The sequence below is a fragment of the Talpa europaea genome (assembly GCF_964194135.1).
Source record: "Talpa europaea genome assembly, chromosome: 13".
Lineage (NCBI taxonomy): Eukaryota > Metazoa > Chordata > Mammalia > Eulipotyphla > Talpidae > Talpa > Talpa europaea.
This window is the reverse complement of record NC_140080.1, coordinates 83,346,760-83,365,633: the sequence shown is the minus strand read 5'-3', so window position 1 is coordinate 83,365,633 and position 18,874 is coordinate 83,346,760.

Below are 18,874 nucleotides of genomic sequence, written 5' to 3'. Positions count from 1 at the left end.
CCTCTCCCCCCTAAAAGCCACCCCCTTTACTGCCTTCTCCTGGGTGTTCTGCTGCTTTCTGCTTACTATCAGGACATTATTTATATCACATGTGGGACTTACAAGCTCGTAGAAAGGATCTATTTTTGAGGCAGGAAAGTATTAATGTCACCATTACAAATCATCTACATTGCAAGTTTACAAAGCAAAGGGGCTGTTGTGTCCTGTTAAGTGATCACATCCTTCCGGAGACTGGGAATGTGAGGCTGAAAGCCAGAAACCCAAGGCAAGGAAGTAGCAGCAGGACTGGCAGGTTTCTGTCTGACCTGCTGTCCATCTGGCACAGAACTAGGGCTCTGGCAGTGGCCCTGAATATGTCACATTTAGGATGTCATGTGCATTAAAGAGCAGCAGTGTTCCTTCCCAGCCAGCTCTTTCGTAATGATCTACAATGAATGTTACATTCTTTAATCATCTAAACCTCTTAAAAGCAATTTTCAATTTTATCCTGTAATTCTTAGTAAAGTAATTCCTCTCGTGTTGTATTAATAGTATTAGCTACTATTACTGAACTCACACTAAGTGCCAATTACTTAATAGACCCTTTGCATATCTAGGAGGCATAATCCTCCTCGATCACTTGGTTCTATCCAGGGCTGATTCTCTTCCTCCTCTAATCTTCCTGAATCCCATGAATCCACTTTGTCTCCACTCCGAACACCCTAAAGCCTTCAGAGTCAACATTTTCTCTTCTTGAGATCTTACATAAAATAGCACAACTGTAGGGAAATCTTCCCGGACAAATGCACTAAATTAGTTATTATTTATATTCTTGCATTTTTCCTTTTACTCTTTCTCCAGGAACTTATATATTATTGAAAAATAATTATGTGAGTTATTATTTAAATACTGTTACTTTTTTTTTCTTGGGAAAATCTGGATAAGGGCAGGGAAATATCTTATTTACCACTGCATCTCCACTGTCCAGTACTGCTCCTTTTCACACTGGTGACAAGTAGATAATTATTAAAAGAATGTCTTTTTATCAAATTCTCACAAGAACCCTTTGACATAGGTCAAGTAGAAGCTCTAACAACCAATCTCACCCAACCAACTGTATCAGCTGATGCTTTCTGCTTCAAGACATAGACAATCACAATTCCAAACATTGTAAACTTTACTCATATATTAGCAGGCCAAAAGCATGGGGATGTCTGGGGCTGGCTCGTGTCAGTGCAGGGTGTCATCAAGGACGAGCATTCATCACGGCACCATTCTCTCTGGGTGACGGCTGTGCTGCTGGGCTGGCTGCAATCAGGACTAAATAACGGCTGCCCCCAAAGAGGTGTCACATCGTGACAGGACAGCTTAGGAGACAATTATCCAGACAGAAAGGGAAAGATGAACTGAAAGTATCAACGGCTTCGTTACCAAACATTCAGCCCATATCACAAACTAAAGAGGGGCACCCACCACCATTAAAACCCCCAAGTAAAACTGAATCCAGTGTGTGACCTTCTATGCTAATGAGATTGCAGGAAACCTCAAAAGCATCACTTCTCAGAAAGGGTGAGCTATGAGTTACCCCTGATGTGGGAGAGGAATGCAAGCTGCTAACAGGTCCAGCCAGCCTTATGAGAACAGGGACAGGAAGGACAATGACCCCTCCAGGGAAAAACAGCACTGAAAGTGGGCGGATGATTACATGGATCCCAGAAGCCCCAATCACAGGGTTGCTGGACAAGGAGGCAGAGTGAGAAGATCAAGGCTGTTCATGAGAGTTGTGCTTGTCAGGGGCCTGGTAAAGGGGCCCTGGGATGTCCGTTTGTCACCAGTATACTCTCAGTTCCAATGTCTCCACTCTCCTCATTGTGCTGGGAGAGTGAATGCTGGTCAGCTGAGGCAAGCAGCTGCTGGATATATTGATTCTGTGCAAGAGCTGAAATTATTGGATCTTTCACAGTTGCTTATATTCCCATTAAAACTAAGCAAAGCCAATAAGGTCGGTGGAAGCACAATATTTCAAGGAGTCAAAAGTGACAGTTATGCTCTATTTAAGACAACTGTGAAAATGCTGTAGGTCAAAAGGACAGCACCTTGGGTCAAGCTAGAGAAAGTGTATTTCTTTTCTGACTGGCAAGAAATTACCGTTTTGAGTATCTTCTACATTCTGTTCTCATGCCAATGCTGGAGAAACAGACGAGCCCGTTCCTTTGGGAAACAAGCAGTGTGTTTCCCAGGCACCCACTGAGTGCTCTCACTAGAGCATGGGCCCTGAGCGACACCGGAAAGAGTAGTGTGCATCCAGAGCCAAGAAAAACAAGGTTAAGAAAACAATTCTAAAATGGGCACTATAAAACCATACAAGACAACAGTAGGCTCCGGGTACTGGTCTTCATGTGCAAGCTGGTGTCACAAGAAGGCTGCAGTGAGGGGCGGGAATGGAAGAGTGTGTGGTTAAGGTCAGAGGAGCCCCCATTGTTCTGCTCACTTCTCACCATTATTCTTTCTTGAATCTAACGGGAGCCTTGGTAAGCTCAGAACTATCTGCATCTTTCTTCTCTCCCAGTCATGATACATTAAAATACCCTAAATAATTTATTCCTGATGCAAAAAAAAAAAAAACAATAAAAACAGCTAATAGTGCTTGAAGTTCATGGAGTCTGCTCACCCCAGCTTATGAAGGCATAGAACTTTGTACGCTGAGTCTTGAAAGAGCCTGGCCCCCAGGTGGGCAGGAGAGAAGGCGCAGTGCCCTCGGCTTCCTTCAGCTTGCACAGACTCCGCTGACTTAGTTGCAAATTATTTGCTGTGTTTAATAAGCCTGCCACGTGCAAATGTGCTATATACATAAATACAGCAAAGTCATAATCACCAGGTTCAATGTCAAGCACCATTTAAATCTACTGATTAAATCAATTTGACGATAGTAAACCTATTTTTATTAGAAGCACTGTCTGAAGGAGAAAGCAAAACTTGGGGAAAACTGTACTTCTACCCTCACTGGAAATGAACTCTATTAATTTCATTAATGTTCTAACAAGTTTTTTTGTTTTTGTTGTTTTTTCTTGCAAGGGGCCCAGCACAATCTAACTTTTTTTTTTCCACTTCGAGTAAAACAACTTCTCTCCCTTTCATTTCTTTCGGTAGTGCTGGGGTAATAGCTTTGTTTGCAAATGGGCTCATGGATGAATTGCTGTGCAAAGTCTGGATGATAATTCTAGTTTAGCACGGGGCCACCTCTACATTACCGTCTTACAAAGCCAACCCTCACCAACAGCAAAATGTGTCAACTTGGCAGTGTGGTCGAGAAGCCCCTCGTAGTGTCAGTTCTGATATGACATTCAGGTGTATTAGGTGAATGTAGGCACGACAAAGGGTTCAGAAAAGAACATGATGCCATATTTAATTAGGTTCTTATTGTGGTTTTCAATGACTGTAGAGGAAGAAGATATGTCTATGGTACAGAGAACACCCAACAAAGGGCATCAGAACGCAATTTATCAGCATTCAAGCAAACAAACAAAAAAATCTAAGTGGGCAAAAGTGGGCAGAGAACCCCCAGAGAGCTTTCCAAAGAGACAAAATCTGAACTTTAAGCAATGAGTAGACTTTTGACTAAAAGAAGAGAAGAAGAATAGAAAGTGAAAGGTGGGAGACTGGAGGAGCTGCAGTTTCGGGGAGCAGCGGAGCTGAGCAGGTCCTGCGTGGCCTATGCCACAGCCTTGACCCTTCGCTCCCACCGCTGACAGGTCTGTGCTCACAGTCATTGATGGATGGCAGGCTGACACATGCATTAGGGGCCTGTCAGCTTCCAAGCTCCATGCTAGTTACCACAGGCCTGGCACAGCAGACACAGCCATTCCTATCTGAAGTTCACAACACATGGGCTTTTATTCTTCAATAAAAACTCATTTTCATACCCACACATTTGGTTTTACCTTGAAGTGTTGTCACTGTAATCATCTTTTCTTTACAAAATAACTTGTATAGTGGAATTTTCTTATTGCAAGAGAAATAAAGACCTGTCTTAACGCCACATAATGGACAGCCCTGATCTCCTGCACTACAACAATCACAGGCATGCTAGATAAAATATATTTTTAAATTTTCATCCTTTGGATGTACAGTTCTCTGAATACATTCATGTAACTACTGTCACAATGAGAATCCAGAAAAGTTCAGTGACCCACAAATAGTGCTCATGTTGCTCCTTCGTAGTCAAACATTTCCCCATTTGGAACTCTGGCACCACTGATCTGCATCTGTCCTGGAGTGTTTGTCTTTTCAAGAATATCATATAAATGGAACCATAAGTTGTTCCACTTGGCATAATGCCTTTGGAATTATCCCCATTATGTGTATCCATAGCCCATTTCTTTGCATTACAGATGAACATTCCACTTAAATGAGCCCTAGTTTGTTTCTCCCTTCAATCCTTAAAGGTATCTGGGTCATCTTGGCTGCTTGCAGTTAGAGTGATAATGAACAAGCTGCTCAAGGATGTCAGGAATGTTTTCTGCTCAAACCTAGATTTTCATTTCTCTAGTCCCTATACCCATTTCTCTAGTTTATATATTCAAGAAGGGGGTTGTAGGATTACATGGTGTTTGTTTAACTTTATAAGAAATTACCAAGCTATTTTCCAGAATTGCTGTGCAATTTGGCATTCTCTTTAGCAGTAATGTATGCAAGTTCCAGGTGCTCCTCATCCTTGCGAGCACTTGATAAGGTCTTATTTGTTAATCCATTCTCACAGGTATATTGTATTGTGGTTTTAACATATTGCTATGATGATGATGCAGAGCATATTCTCCTATGCTTATTTGTCATATGAATAGGCTCCTTGGTAAAATGTCTGTATTTTTTGCCCAAAATTTTCTTGTGTTATTTGATATCTTATTGTTGTCTTGAAAGTTCTTGAAATATAAGTCTTTGTCAGATATAATTGTAAATATTTATCCCACTCTACAGCTTGTTTTTTTATCCTCTTAAAAGTGGCTTTCACAGAACAATAGTTTTTAATTCTGATGAGATCCAATTTATCAATTTTTTTTTCTTTGATAGTTAATGCTTTTATTTTTTCTGGGAACTATGTGCTTAGCTGAAGTTCACAAGATTTTCTCAGTCTTATTGTTTTGAATTTTGCATTTCAATCTTTGAGTCAAGTTAACTTCTGTAAAAGGTATGAGGTCAATTTTTACTTTACAAAGTTTTCATCACCATTTTCAGAAAGACAACTTTTCTCCAGTGAATTTTCTACCCTTATCCAAAATCAATTAACTATATGCATAAGTTTAATTCTGTGATTTCTGTTTCAGTGATTTGTCTTTCACAACTGCCACACTATTTTGATTACTGAAACCATAACAATTCTTAATATTTGAGAATGTATGTACTTCAACATCATTAATTTCAAAAATTATTTGAGCTAATCTAGTTCATTAAGATTTCCATATAAATTTTAGAATCACCTTTCCATGCCTAAAAATTCTTATTGTGATTTTGACACTCATTTGTCATACTTATGGTAAAATGGCATCTTTATTATACTGAGATTACCAATGAATAAAAATTTATTTCCATTTAATTTGTCATCAGATATTTTAATCAGGACTCAACTATTGTCACTATGTAAGCCCTACTCTTATTTTGTGAAATCAGCACTAATATTTCCTTTTTTTGTAGCTGTTCTAAGTGGGATTGTGTTTTAATATCACCATTTTCAGGTTGTTTATTGCTAAAATATAGAAATACAGTTGATTAGGGGTATCGTTCTTATATCCTAAAATATTGCTAAAATTATGTATTTCATAATATTTTTGTGGATTCTATAATTTTATAGAGATAATTATATTGCCTGTGAATAGTTTTACTTCTTCCATTTCTATTTGTATGCCTTTTTTTCCCTTGCTTTATTGCATTACTTAGTACTTCAAACATGATGGGTAATGGAAGGGCGAGAGCTAAAAGCCTCCCCTGCTTCCTAGATGATGTGTATATTGGAGGGGTTTGCAGGAGTGAGTTTCTGTGACTCATTCTTTTGCTCTTGATGATGATGGTGTGGACTGTGGTCTCAGTCCCAGTGAACTGAATCAACCTGGACTCCCTGCCTGGAAAGAGCAAACACACACATACTCTTTTCTCTGCTTCCTGGGTCTTTTCTACTAGCATCTCCAATTATTTTTTAAATAATATTGAAGTCCTACTGGAAGCTAGTGGCATCCCTGATAAAAAATCTCTACCTTCTCTTTCCCATCATTTCCCATCAACACATATACACAACTCAACCAAAATGTGCATGCTAGTCATTTCATTACCTCTAGCTGACAAATTAGTAGTGGTGTTAACTACTACTCATAGGTTATTACGTTAAAACTACTATCGAGTAATGAATATGAACAAAGGATTTCAATTTGACAACACACTATTCTATCCATTTCCTCAACACCTTCCCTTCCCTCGATTCACCAGCAGGGTCAGATGTCTCCTCTCTGTGCTCCCAAGGCACCCAGAACATTTATTGCTCTACTTTCTTCTTCTTTTACTTAGCACTTTCCATAACTTTATTGTCATTCTTTTTTTTAATATATTTTTTTATTTTTATATTCCCCATACAATTGCAACTCCCTTATTTTGACCCCAATCCCTCCCCTCCCCGCCCCCCACCCCCCATAGAGTGTCTCTGGCTCATAGTTGTTTGTTGATTTTGATTTTTACTTTCTTATAGTTATTCTTTTTCCTGGTCCCTTTTTTAAGTTTTCTAGATTCCTGCTATGAGTGAAACCATCCGGTATTTTTCTTTTTTCTTTCTGGCTTATTTCGCTGAGCATGATCCCTTCCAGCGCCATCCATGTTGCTGCAAATTGCATGTGTTTATCTTTTTTGAATGCTGAGTAATATTCCATGGTGTATATGGACCACATCTTCTTGATCCAGTCATCTATTTTTGGGCATTTGGGTTGTTTCCAAAGCTTAGCTATTGTAAACAGTGCTGCTTTTATTGTCATTCTTGCTTCACTTACGTCCTACCCAATAGATCCCGAACACCACAAGGACGAAGGCATGCCATCTTTCCATGAGAGATTTGCAACAGTGCCTGGCACATAAGGACTTGCTGACTTAGTGAGTGACTGGAAAAGCAAGTGAGTGGGTGAGTCACTTTAGCTCTCATATAAGGTTCATGGAGCTCAAACATCGATGCCCTTTTACTATGAATGGCTCAGAACTACTGCAGTTTTGATTTACTTTGTGGTTTCCTTTTTTTTTTTCCCCTCATATCATCTTCTGTCACACAATCAACTCTGGCCACTCACTGACCATCCTACCTGCTTCTACCTGTGCTTCCTAGAGCTTCCATATCCTATTTAATTCTACTCTGCCGTGAGCAGGAAACCCCACTAATCAAGGCTGTGATAAAGTCAGTAAAGCTAAGAGGGGTCAGATAGGTTCTGAGTTAGCACTTGAAAAACACTTCATGTAAAAAGTATGTGACCTTCAAATCATGTAATTTTTGTTAATCTGGTCTCTCAGAAAACGTCTGTCTCTTGTGTGGTGCTCATCTGTGCTCTCCACAATTGAGGTCATGAGAAAAAGGAACCATCATCACATTCACACTTGTGTTGGTTATAGATTGAAATGTTATAGCCTGTTCTAGTGACATTACCTCAAGGGTAGGAATGCTGTGTAAACTTTGAGATGTAGTCTTAAGTGCTTCATAATTCTCTTCACAATTTATAAGTGTTCAATAAAAATCCTTGCCTGCAAGTAGTTTACAGCACTGCTTCTGCTTAGTCACAACTTAATGAACAGTGAAAGGTCCTTAATGTCCTATCTCTTGCTTTCCTCTCTTGTCTTTGTTCTTATGTTCTTTTACCATAAGGAAAAACACATGGCTACAACACAACTTTTAAGAGACAGAATCAAGTTCCATCTACAGTTCTACTACTTAAAAAGGTCAACAGTTAATTTAGGGGGGTGGGGTAGGGGAAGGAGTTTCTGATTTTTTGTCAATCAACTTCCCCATCTACAAAAGTGGGGATAACTATAATACTTAATTTCTAGGATTCTGATGAGAACCAGATGTTCTAATCTAGTAAGAAAATGCTGTAAGCTATAAAGTACTCTAAACATTAGATCGTTAGAACTGAGGAAGAGGACAGGGGACTAGGGAGATCCGGGGCACAGAGAAAGGAAAGAGCTGTGCATGCAGGGGCTATGAGGATGCAGAGGCACGTCTCTGAAACTGGAGGAATACGCAACCTATTTACAGAAATAAGATTTTTATATAACAAGCAATTAGTGAACACTACCAATGTATGTAATCAACTGAGAAACTGCTGTAGGACTTTAGAAAATGGAGACATACATAAATTGAAAAAAACAAAAACAAAAACAGCTTAGAAATACACTTGATCTTTTAAATCTTAAAGAGATCCTAAGTAATCTCCAGGTTCAATTCTATCAAGTCAGATGAAAAACTGAGATTTAAATGATTTGACCTAACAGTTAGGTTATGTGCCCCATAATGTAGGACTCCTGCCACCAAACTGTGCTTAGAGAAGGCAAGAAAGAAAGTTACTGCAATAAGCCAGTGCTTTGCCAGGAAGTTAACATAGGGGCCAAGATGAACAGGAAGCTACACCTTGAACCCTGATGAGCCAAAGTTTTTTATCATTTTTTTAAAATTTATTTATTTTATATATTTTACATTATTGTTCATTTTTAAACGTTTGCTTTTTTTTTCCCCTCAGGTATAGTCCCCATAGAATTTCCTCCACCAATTCACCCATGCACCATCACCACAGTCCCCTGTGCTCCTCCCTCCCTCTCCCCTGCAGGATGGTTTATAATTGTCTGTTTTGTTGTTGTTGTTGTGATTTGTAGTATTATTTTTAGTGCTAGAGACCAGGGTCTCTTTCCAGTTAAAAGGAACAGCTGATGATTCTCACAGAGATGTCACAAGACATAAAATACCACTTCACCTTTTCTCCTAATCAAGAGTAAGACTTGAAAAATAATCTACAATTGTCTGGGATGGTGAGCACACCACTCTATTACTATGAAATATTAGCCATATGCAATCTACATATGTCAAATAGAATACTCAGATTTTAGATAAATTCAAGAGAGAAAACACTCTGAAAGCCGAGGACCTCAAAGTTATGCCAGTAGCTAAAGAAAGAAATATGGTAAATTATCTCTGTCCAGAAGTCTCTCCATTACCTAGCAATGGGGATAACGAGGAAAAGTACAGTTTAATATATACGACGCAATTAAGATCTTTGATGGAGAAAAGCACAAGCAGCAGACCCCTTTTGAGTTTCTAACTCAATCTAGATCTTAATCCTTTATCCCAATCTGGTAAGGGATGGGGCCCAGGGAACATGGTACCTGAACTCTGGAGTAATGGGATGATCTAAAATTTAAACTATGAGAGGCACACTCATGTGAGGTGGAAATTGTTGTTATATTTCCAGTCCTTGGTGTTGGAAACTTAGTTTAGAATCTGGAAAGGTCAGTCAGAGGAGACTGGCAGGGCACGGTCAAAATGCCGTCTGTTACTGATAAGCCTGATTCAACGCTGTGGCCTGGGTCGGCTTGCGATGGGAAGACTGCTCGCCTCCTACAGGAAGAGGTGAATCACGGTGTAGAGGAGTGGCCCCTCCATATTTTTCCTTCCTAGAGCACAAATCCACAGGGCAGACTCCAAAAGTGTTCGAGTAAATGGAATATGTGCAAACATGGCTGCTATTCTTCCGAAGAAGGAAATATGGCCATGTTTCCTAATGATAAGATGCCCAGGCAGTGCATGGATTGCTGCCATTCCTTGCTGTGAGGAGTCAAAGGTAAGATGTTGTTTCATGGGGACTGGCTACTAGTGGGTCTTTTTAAAATAACTCACGATCTTGGTCTTCTGTCTGGCAGAGCCAGTGCCTTGTGGCTCAGCCTATCTCTCAGTTCTCTTGAGCTGTCACTCTGAAGGTGTTCTGATTCCCTTCTTCCTTCCTTCGCTATGTATCCTGCAGGCCACTGTTTTGTTTTTTTTTTTAGATTTATTTATTTATACAAGCAGTGGGGTACAGGCCAGAGGTGTGGGAAGGTGAGAGAATCCACCAGAGACAGAGCAGGGAGCAGAACAGTTAGAAGGACCGAAATACACTGCTGAAGGGAGCAGCAGTCGAGACAGAAGTCTGTCGTGCCATGTGGGAATCTCCCGGGCTGGGTGGGAAGCAAACCGGCGCTGCAGAGGCTACAGACAGCTTCACAGCACTGTGCTCAACCCACTGCACCACCGGGGAGGCCCTAACCACTGTTTTCTTTGCCTGCTCAGCAGAGAGCTGACACTCTTATGACCACAGGCCTGACATGACCCTGTCTACAGTGCTCCTTAACATGGAAGCTGCAGAGAAATGATAACTGTTAATGCAGCACCAATGCCATTATTTTATCCAACAAGATGTTTTTTGACACAAAAATCCCTCAAGCCTCAGGAAAAGGTGATCTTTCTTTAGCTCCCTCTACCTGAATATTCAAATGTACAGTAGAATGCTCTATATGGGGCAAGACATTTCCCCCTGACTTCTTCATGGCAATCACTTTGTGCTCTGAAGCATGAGATTCAATTACCCATATCATTGTCTTGGCCTGCAAAGCTACAACCATTATTAATGATCATAAAATTACCTACTTCTTTGATATAAATTCAGTCACAGTTATACAGTTCCAATCATGCATCAACCAAGTACATTAAAATATATATTTTTTAATCTTCGAAGGAATAAATGTCCCCTAACAAAATTTGCATTCTATTTAAAACAAATTTCAAAAACACATTTGTGAGGTTTAAGTGACTCTGAATAGCTTAGCAATTACCTAAATTAGGAAAATGCTTCAGAGAGGAAATAAGGTTACTCTAAATAAATAAGTTGATATTCTCAACTCTGTATTGGATCTGTCTCTATTGGGAATAATATGTGGGTATTATTTCTTAAATTCATTTCTGAACTAGCAATGGACCTTTCCAATAACCTGGGTGCAGTGACTTGAGGGCAGAAGTCATAAGATACATCAAAATTGAGCCAGCCCAGCAACAACTACACTGTGGCAACTGGTGTGACAGTGAAATTACAGCTTATTGTCAGGAACCCTGTGAAGCCTTTTAAGTTCCAGAAAAAGGACCTTCCTCCTTAAATCTTTATACAGATCAATGCCACTTTGCACACCCATTTTCCAAGACATTCCAGAACTGCAAAACATACTTTCAATACACACTCTTTAAAATCTGGAGATAAAACTTTATTTCCATTTCATTTTTCAGTATATAGCTCTAAAAGAACTGTGTTCTTTTTTTAAATGACAATAATTCCCACAAAAGTAAAAATTTTTTGTTAATTTCAAATACTTTGTAAAAGTTTGAATATCTATGTCTTAAATATCAAAGTTCAGTAACTGTTTGAAACAGGTTCCAAATAAAATCTAATTCTTCATATGATTTTTAAATCCTTATTTTAAAAATAACTTTAGAAAATATAATTTATATGCCATACCATTTATTCATTTTTATTATACAAGTCAATGATTTAAGTAACTAGTATTGCCTCTTTCAAGCTGGAGGCTTCCTCTATGTCTATCTGTGTTTTCTTTTTTCTCGAAGAAATTTAATCGTTTGGTCTATAGTCTCCCAGATTTTTAATATTACTATATTACTAAGTTCATTCTTTCATTTTCATGTTTCTTGATTTTTTTCTGTTCATTTGTTTATAAATTTACTATTGATAAATTTTTATAAAATTACTTTTCCACAATTATTACAATGATTTTTAGCTTTAGTGATTTATTTATTTATACATTATTGGTACAGGCCAGATGCGTGGGCGGGTGAAAGGATTCACCAGACACAGAGCGGGGAACAGAACAGGCAGACTGACGAAATACACTGCTGGTGGGGCAGCAGGCAAGACAGGAGAAGTCTGCACTCCACGTGGGACCCTCGCCAGCTGGCGGGGATTGAACGGCACTTCAGAGACTGTGGACAGCTTCACAGAGCGGCGCTCAACTGCCTGCGCCACCAGGGGAGGCCCGGTTTTTAGCTTTATACATGAATAATTTATAAATTTACTATTATTTACTGTAAAATGATAGTTGATAAGTTGATATGAATTACCTTTAGTTAGAAAATTCATATGTGGTAATGTGTATTTCATCAGGATAGATCCTCATTTTTGTAATGTCATCTGTTAATGATGAATGCCTAGCTCTATTAATTCTTTAGGGACTGCAAAATGGTAACATTCCATCATTTCTTCTTCATTTACTACTTGTCATGAAATATTCTATTATTTTTTATTCTTCCACTATTCAATCAACCAATGGTAGTTTATATAGGAAAGTAAGGATTAAATTTTTAAGTTTATTTACCAGCTCTCAAAGTAATGAGTTGTTTTCCCAGCATCATCCAATATTGAACAATGTGAATTTTATCTATTAATATTAACTTGTAGATGTAAAATATTTGAAGTGCTTTAATCTATTGAAGTTATCATCATTTTTCAGATCTACCCATTTCTCATCAGCAACATCCTCTTCAGACTGACTTCTGAGGTCTTCACCCCAACATGAAATGAAGAGCGATTCCATAGCCAGACCTGGAATTGACTCTGAGCATGCAGACCTCAATTTCACCTGCACATTTTGCACACAAGTTGGTAGAGACATCTGTGAAAGGCTTTCACTTCTGAGCCTGGTTTTGGGTGAAGTCACTACCAGCTAACTGGGTCAGGAGTCAGGAAGGCAGTGGAGAAACAAACACAAAGCAGAATTCATGTGGACAAACAGGAAACCACAGAATCAAGTGCAATCTATGAAGACCAGCTAGAACCTGCATCCATATTTCACAGCCCCTTACTCCAGTGATATAGAAGACTTTCAGGAGATCTTGCCCTCCACAGAGGATCTGCACACATACCTAGGCAGGGCAAGGAGAAGCTGGAGGCAGACACATGCCAGGAGCTAGATGTGGCAAGCCTGGGTGACACCCACCTGGGTGGCTCATAAGTTGAGCCAGGAGATCAGCAACACAATGTGTGAGCCACAGAGTTCTTAGGATCTTTCACCAACCTCTTGAGCACAAAAATGTGACTGTTGCTTTATTTCCACTTTGTAAAATACTGTACAATTTCTCTTGTGACTGACTAACATAGCAGTGTGTAGGAAAGGGAATTGTGAAAAAGATCATTTCAGCTTAACTAATTTGAAAGAATGCATAATCATTAGAATTTACTCCTTATCAACTCAGCATGCCACATACTTCTCTTTTAATCACACTTAACATCCAAATATAAAAATTCTGCTTTGGGGCCTCCCCAGTGGCGCAGTGGGTTGAGCACAGAGCTCTGTGAAACTGTCCATAGCCTCTCTGCAGCACAGGTTCGATTTCCAGCCGACCAGGGAGATTCCCACGTAGCGTGGCAGACCTCTCCTGTCGTGCCCACTGCTCCCCTCAGCAGCACTTTCAGTCTCTGCCTGTTCTGCTCCCCACTCTGTCTCTGGTGAATCTTCTCACCCTCCCGTGCCTCTGGCCTATAACCCAGCTATCATATAAATAGAAAATAAATCTTTAAAAAAAAGTAATGAATTAAAAAAAGATTAAATGCTGCTTTATGTAACTTTTTGCAACTATCCCTCATAAAACTTAAAACACGCTTTCCCCCCAAAGGGGATCCAAAGCTTTCTATTCATCCTTATGACTCTTTAAGACTCCTGTGTTGTGAATATCCCTTACTTAGCTTTGATATGCTGTAACCAGAGAGATATGAGGTTCAATATTAAGTTATATGGTTGAGAAATGAGAGAGGCGATGAAAACATATATAGAAAATATATTCTTATCCTGTGGGCTAGGTAGGTAATCAGGATCATTGTAGGCTAAATTATGACATAGGACTAGAGAGTTGGTATAGCCCTTAGTTAAAATAGTAAAGCTTTCACTGACCCTTCCAGCTGAGAGAAAATTACTTCTGGTGGCCTTTACTAATACAGGCGGGAAAGTATTTGCCAGGTAAATAACTGCATGCCAGATGACAGGGGACACGTCGATTTGCCATAGTAATGAAATCACATCTGGACCAACAGGTGCAATTGGAGTCATCATCCAATTAAATTTACAATAATCCACAGTTATTCTTCAAGATCCATCTGTTTTCTTCACAGGCCAAAAGGTTAGCTGAAAGGAGTGGTGGTAGAGTCCCCACACATCTTTCAAGTCCTGGATGGATAATAATTCTGTAATCCTCTTAGGAACATGATGGTACTATGATAATTTCTTAACTCTTTGGGTAGGAAGAGGAAATTTTAGTGGTCCCTCCTTGGTCTTTGATACTTGTATTAGTTTTCTATTGTTGCAGAACAAAGTATCACACATTTACTGGCTTAAAACAAAATCCATTTCTTAGCTGGCAGTTTTGTGGGTCAGATCTGGCCCAAGGTGGCCGGCTTCTCTGCAGAGGCTCAATCAAGTTGTTGATCAGCTGCATTCTCATTCCGCATTCAGGTTCTCTTCCAGGTTCATTCCTGTTACTGGCAGGAATTCAGAGTAGCCATGAAAGAATTCTTAAAAGATAGTCTCCTCATGAATTGTTTGTATCACAGTGTTGATGAAGGAAATGTCTTCAGGACCTGCTTGGGGAGCATAGTTAAGGGGGTAGATAAGCGGATCTAAGAAATGTATTCCAGCATTCCCATCTCCAGACTTTTTTAATATCATCCTCTACAACAAACAATGAAGTTGTGGCATTTCTAACGCATTCAGTTTTTAGTTTGGCATTTCAACTTCTGGGAAGACTTTAAGGTACAGACTTCAATCAAACAACCAAACTTTCACAGACTCCAAGTTGTTAACACAGTGAATACCAGAATTACTATTTAATAAGATATAGCAACAAATTCACCCAAAGCCAATATTTCATTCCTTCTACTTTCCTACATCATGCTTAAGATCCACTTCTATATTTTACTCCAAATTACTATAACAGCATAAACTGATAAAACCTAACATTTATTTTACATTATACCTATTCTGTGGTTATACTTTGTGCCTTATCCTCTCAAAAGAATTGCCTGGACTTGAGTTTGTCTATACATCTAGAAGCAATGGAAGTTGAGGGGGGACAGTATTCCCCTGGAAGGAAAATAGTTTTGGGGTCCATTTCTGGCTTCTTAGACAAAGGGATGCAAACTCTATTCAGACAGGGAAAGAAGAAAGAAAAGGCTGCTTCTACTGGTAAAAGAGGCTCCATAATCTTTAGGAGTCCAATATCCCCAGTTGCATTGGATTCTTCCTCTACAAACCCAGTTTTCAAGATAACATTTCTTCCAAATATCTTAACTTTAATGCCAGAGACACTAAGATCTGAAATTCAATATGTTGTAATTTAGTCACGTGCAGGTTTATATTCTAGATTTATTATTGAGAAGTCTCAGGCCTGAGACTACAGGTTTCATTTTGGCAGTCTTGGTTTCTGCACAGACATTGAGCTGAGAATTAAAGCACTGAGTTCAAAATTTTTTTCTCTAAGTTCTCCGTCCCATTTAAAAGCAACCAATTAACCCCCTATACTCCTTACTTTTACTTTACTCTATGCTACATTCTTAGTCACTTAAAGGCTTGGTTATATAGATACATGATTACCATATGCTACCCAACACCAGCAAGGTGATCTACAGATCAGCAATAATACATGCAAGCTGTCAAAGTTCTGTACCAAACTTTAGAGCATAAATTAAAATGCTGTAACTGTCTGCTGCTTCTACCTTCTGAATCGCATACAAACTTCCCCAGTTTCTAAGCTGGAGTGATACAGAAAATTCATGGAAACACAATTCCATCTTAGCTAAGGTGAGAAAGTTACCACTTAATGCACTTCCCATGTCAGCCAGCTCTAGCCTATGAGCAAACTCCATTGGCTCTGGAAGTGATGATTCTGAATAAAATGCAGTTTGCAGACTTTAAAAAGGAAAGAAAAGAAACATTCTAGCATGTGTTCCATGGAAGAACAAAGAAGAAAGACAAGCACTTTCTCCCTTACCCAATCTACAAAGCAAACAGGAACAGTCACTGAATCCAAACAACCCTATGCCACATCACGTGTTCTGAGGATTCTTCTTTGCAGTATTTCTTCCACCTGTTTATCCTGCATTCACATTGCTGTCACCTCAGAAATAACATCTAAGACTTTATGGGCAATTATGTGTCCACCTAACTGGTTTCCTTATCCTCAGAGTCCATTGAAATTTAAATATCCCAGCAGATCTATTTTACTTTCATCTTGTCATTTTTCTGCTGAAAATCCATTAATAACCCCTCTTCAACCCCTGCCCCCACCAACAGGAAAATGTCCTCACTCAATGCAGGACATTTTCAACTTTTGTTCCATAACTACACTAGATGAAAAAAGCATCACTTCAATAGGTGGTAAAGAGCCATAGCTAGCTAATAGTAGCTAAAACTACACAAAAGACAGAATTTTGCCTTTGCAGGAAGAGTCTGACAAGTTCCATAATTCAAACAGTGAGTGGGGCAGATGCCACAGTTGTTGACTTTCCCCAAATGACCATGTTTATTGCATAAACTCAAGTAGGTCAGAGTCCGCATCTACAGAAGTTCATTAATGCAAGAAGAGTGAGGGAAGACAAACAGCTCCGAGAAGGCAAAGACCAAAGTCTAGGAGGTCAGATTGTCAAAGATAATTATGCTGGAGTACAGATTCTGAGCCAAACCCTGAGGGTAGAGCTAACGCTTATTTTTCTCTTATACATTTTGTACAGACAGCTGAATATGGAGCTCCCAGCCCTGATCACACAATTATCACCACCAGAACCAATTTAAGGATCTGAAGGCCCCTCTACTGATTGAATGAGAGGCACAACTTCGGATGACCATGAGTCCTGGGTTGCACGGGGCAATCATAGCATGTGCTGTACACCCAAGAACCACATCCAGTTAGCAATCACTTTCACTCTCAAAAGTAGCCAGTTTGGAAAATGTTACACCCATTTTATGCTTAGATAATAGCTCAGCTCTTGCAAGACTAAAGGTATCTTCAATTTTGCACATCTTACTTTCAAATGCTGACCTTGTCATACTAATTACTTTTCTTTATCTTCCTTGTAATTAACATCCTTCATGTTCCAATTAACATTACTGCCCCTCCATGATGTTTTATAAAGTTGATAACCTGGGTTCAATTCTAGGCTTTGTTGTAAGTTGTGTGACCTTAAATTACTTACCCTCTCTATACATCAGTTTTTTCATCTCTTGAGTGGACATAATAGGCCCCCACAACATGGATTTATTGCAACATACTGAGAAGAGTGTCCCACGTATAACCGATGCTACATAAATGCCTGCTAAATGCTAGTAACAGTACCTATGAGCTCACTCTATCTGAATTTACACAGTATCTTCACTTGGCAACGGAACTGTTAAGTCTTTATTGTGGCTACTTTGTTACTCAATTAAATTCTAATCCTTAACAACAAGGACTATGTCTTATTTTTGAATCCCCCAAACAACTAAAGACAAAGAGCTCAGTCAATGTTTACATTAAGATAATCTTTCAAATATAATTTGTCACATTAAGAACTCAGTAAATGATTTACCAAAAAAGTTTTTGTAAATAATTTCATGTTTAATTAGAGTCCATGAGCAAAATAAGAACGTTACTTCACATGTGGGATTTCACCTCAAGACCTCCTTCTTAAATATTATATTTTTTTTAATGAAGTGATATTGATTTACAACACTGTGTAAGTCTTAGGAGTACAACTTGATACCTCAACTGACATAGATACAACATGCCTCCCACATCAAAGATCTGCTTTCCACCCATCACCATCTAATAAGCTCCTCTAGTTGTAATTCCCACCCTCAAACCCTGTTCATCTGGTAACTGTCATTCTGTTGTCAGAATCTAGGTTTTTTTGTTTCCTTTCACTCTTTTTTAAATATTACACAGTGAAATCACACTGTGCATTTGTCTTTCTCTTTCTGACTTATTTTATTTAGCATAATCCTTACAAGCTCCATCCATGCTATCCCAAATGGTTAGACTTCATCTTTGTCATAGCTAAGTAGTATTCCATCGTGTACATATAGCTTATCTTTAGCCATTCATTCATCATTGAGCATTGAAGTTGTTTCTATAACTTGAATATTAAGAATAATGCTGCAGGGGCCTCCCTTGTCGCACAAGGAGTTAAGTCTCAGTACTATGAAGGAATCCACAGCCACTGCAGCACAAGTTCAATCCCCAGCCAGGGAGCTGATCCACATGGTGCAACAGACCTCTCCTATCTCACCACTGCTCCCCTCAGCAATGTATTTCAGGGGATCTGCCTGTTCTGCTCCCCCATTCTCACCCCACACACACACCTCTGGTCACCCCCAACTCCAATTCTTGTATGCATAAATAAATCTAAAATAAAAAAAGACATGCACACAACCCTATGAACACAGGCTTTGATGCCAAAGTTCAGTGAAAAAACTAAAAGAGTTGGGGTAAGTTACCATGAAGGGGAAAAAAATCATGTAAAAAGTAGGTTAAAATACTAGAATACATAAAAGATTTGCTAAACTTTTACAATTCAGTAAGGGAAATTTTCATAAATGAATAAAGGACTAGAAAAGATAATACTCACAAGCAAAAAAACATCAATTTTTAATAGACAGTGAAAAGCTCAACCTCACTAGTAATGAAAGACTAATATTCATATTAAAATTAAAGCTACCACTTTATGAACAATACATTGTGTCAGGCATTATACTTACAACTTAAACACATTACCCAGGGATTCTTAAAGCTTGCTACACAAAACCGTTTATTAATCCCACTTTGGAG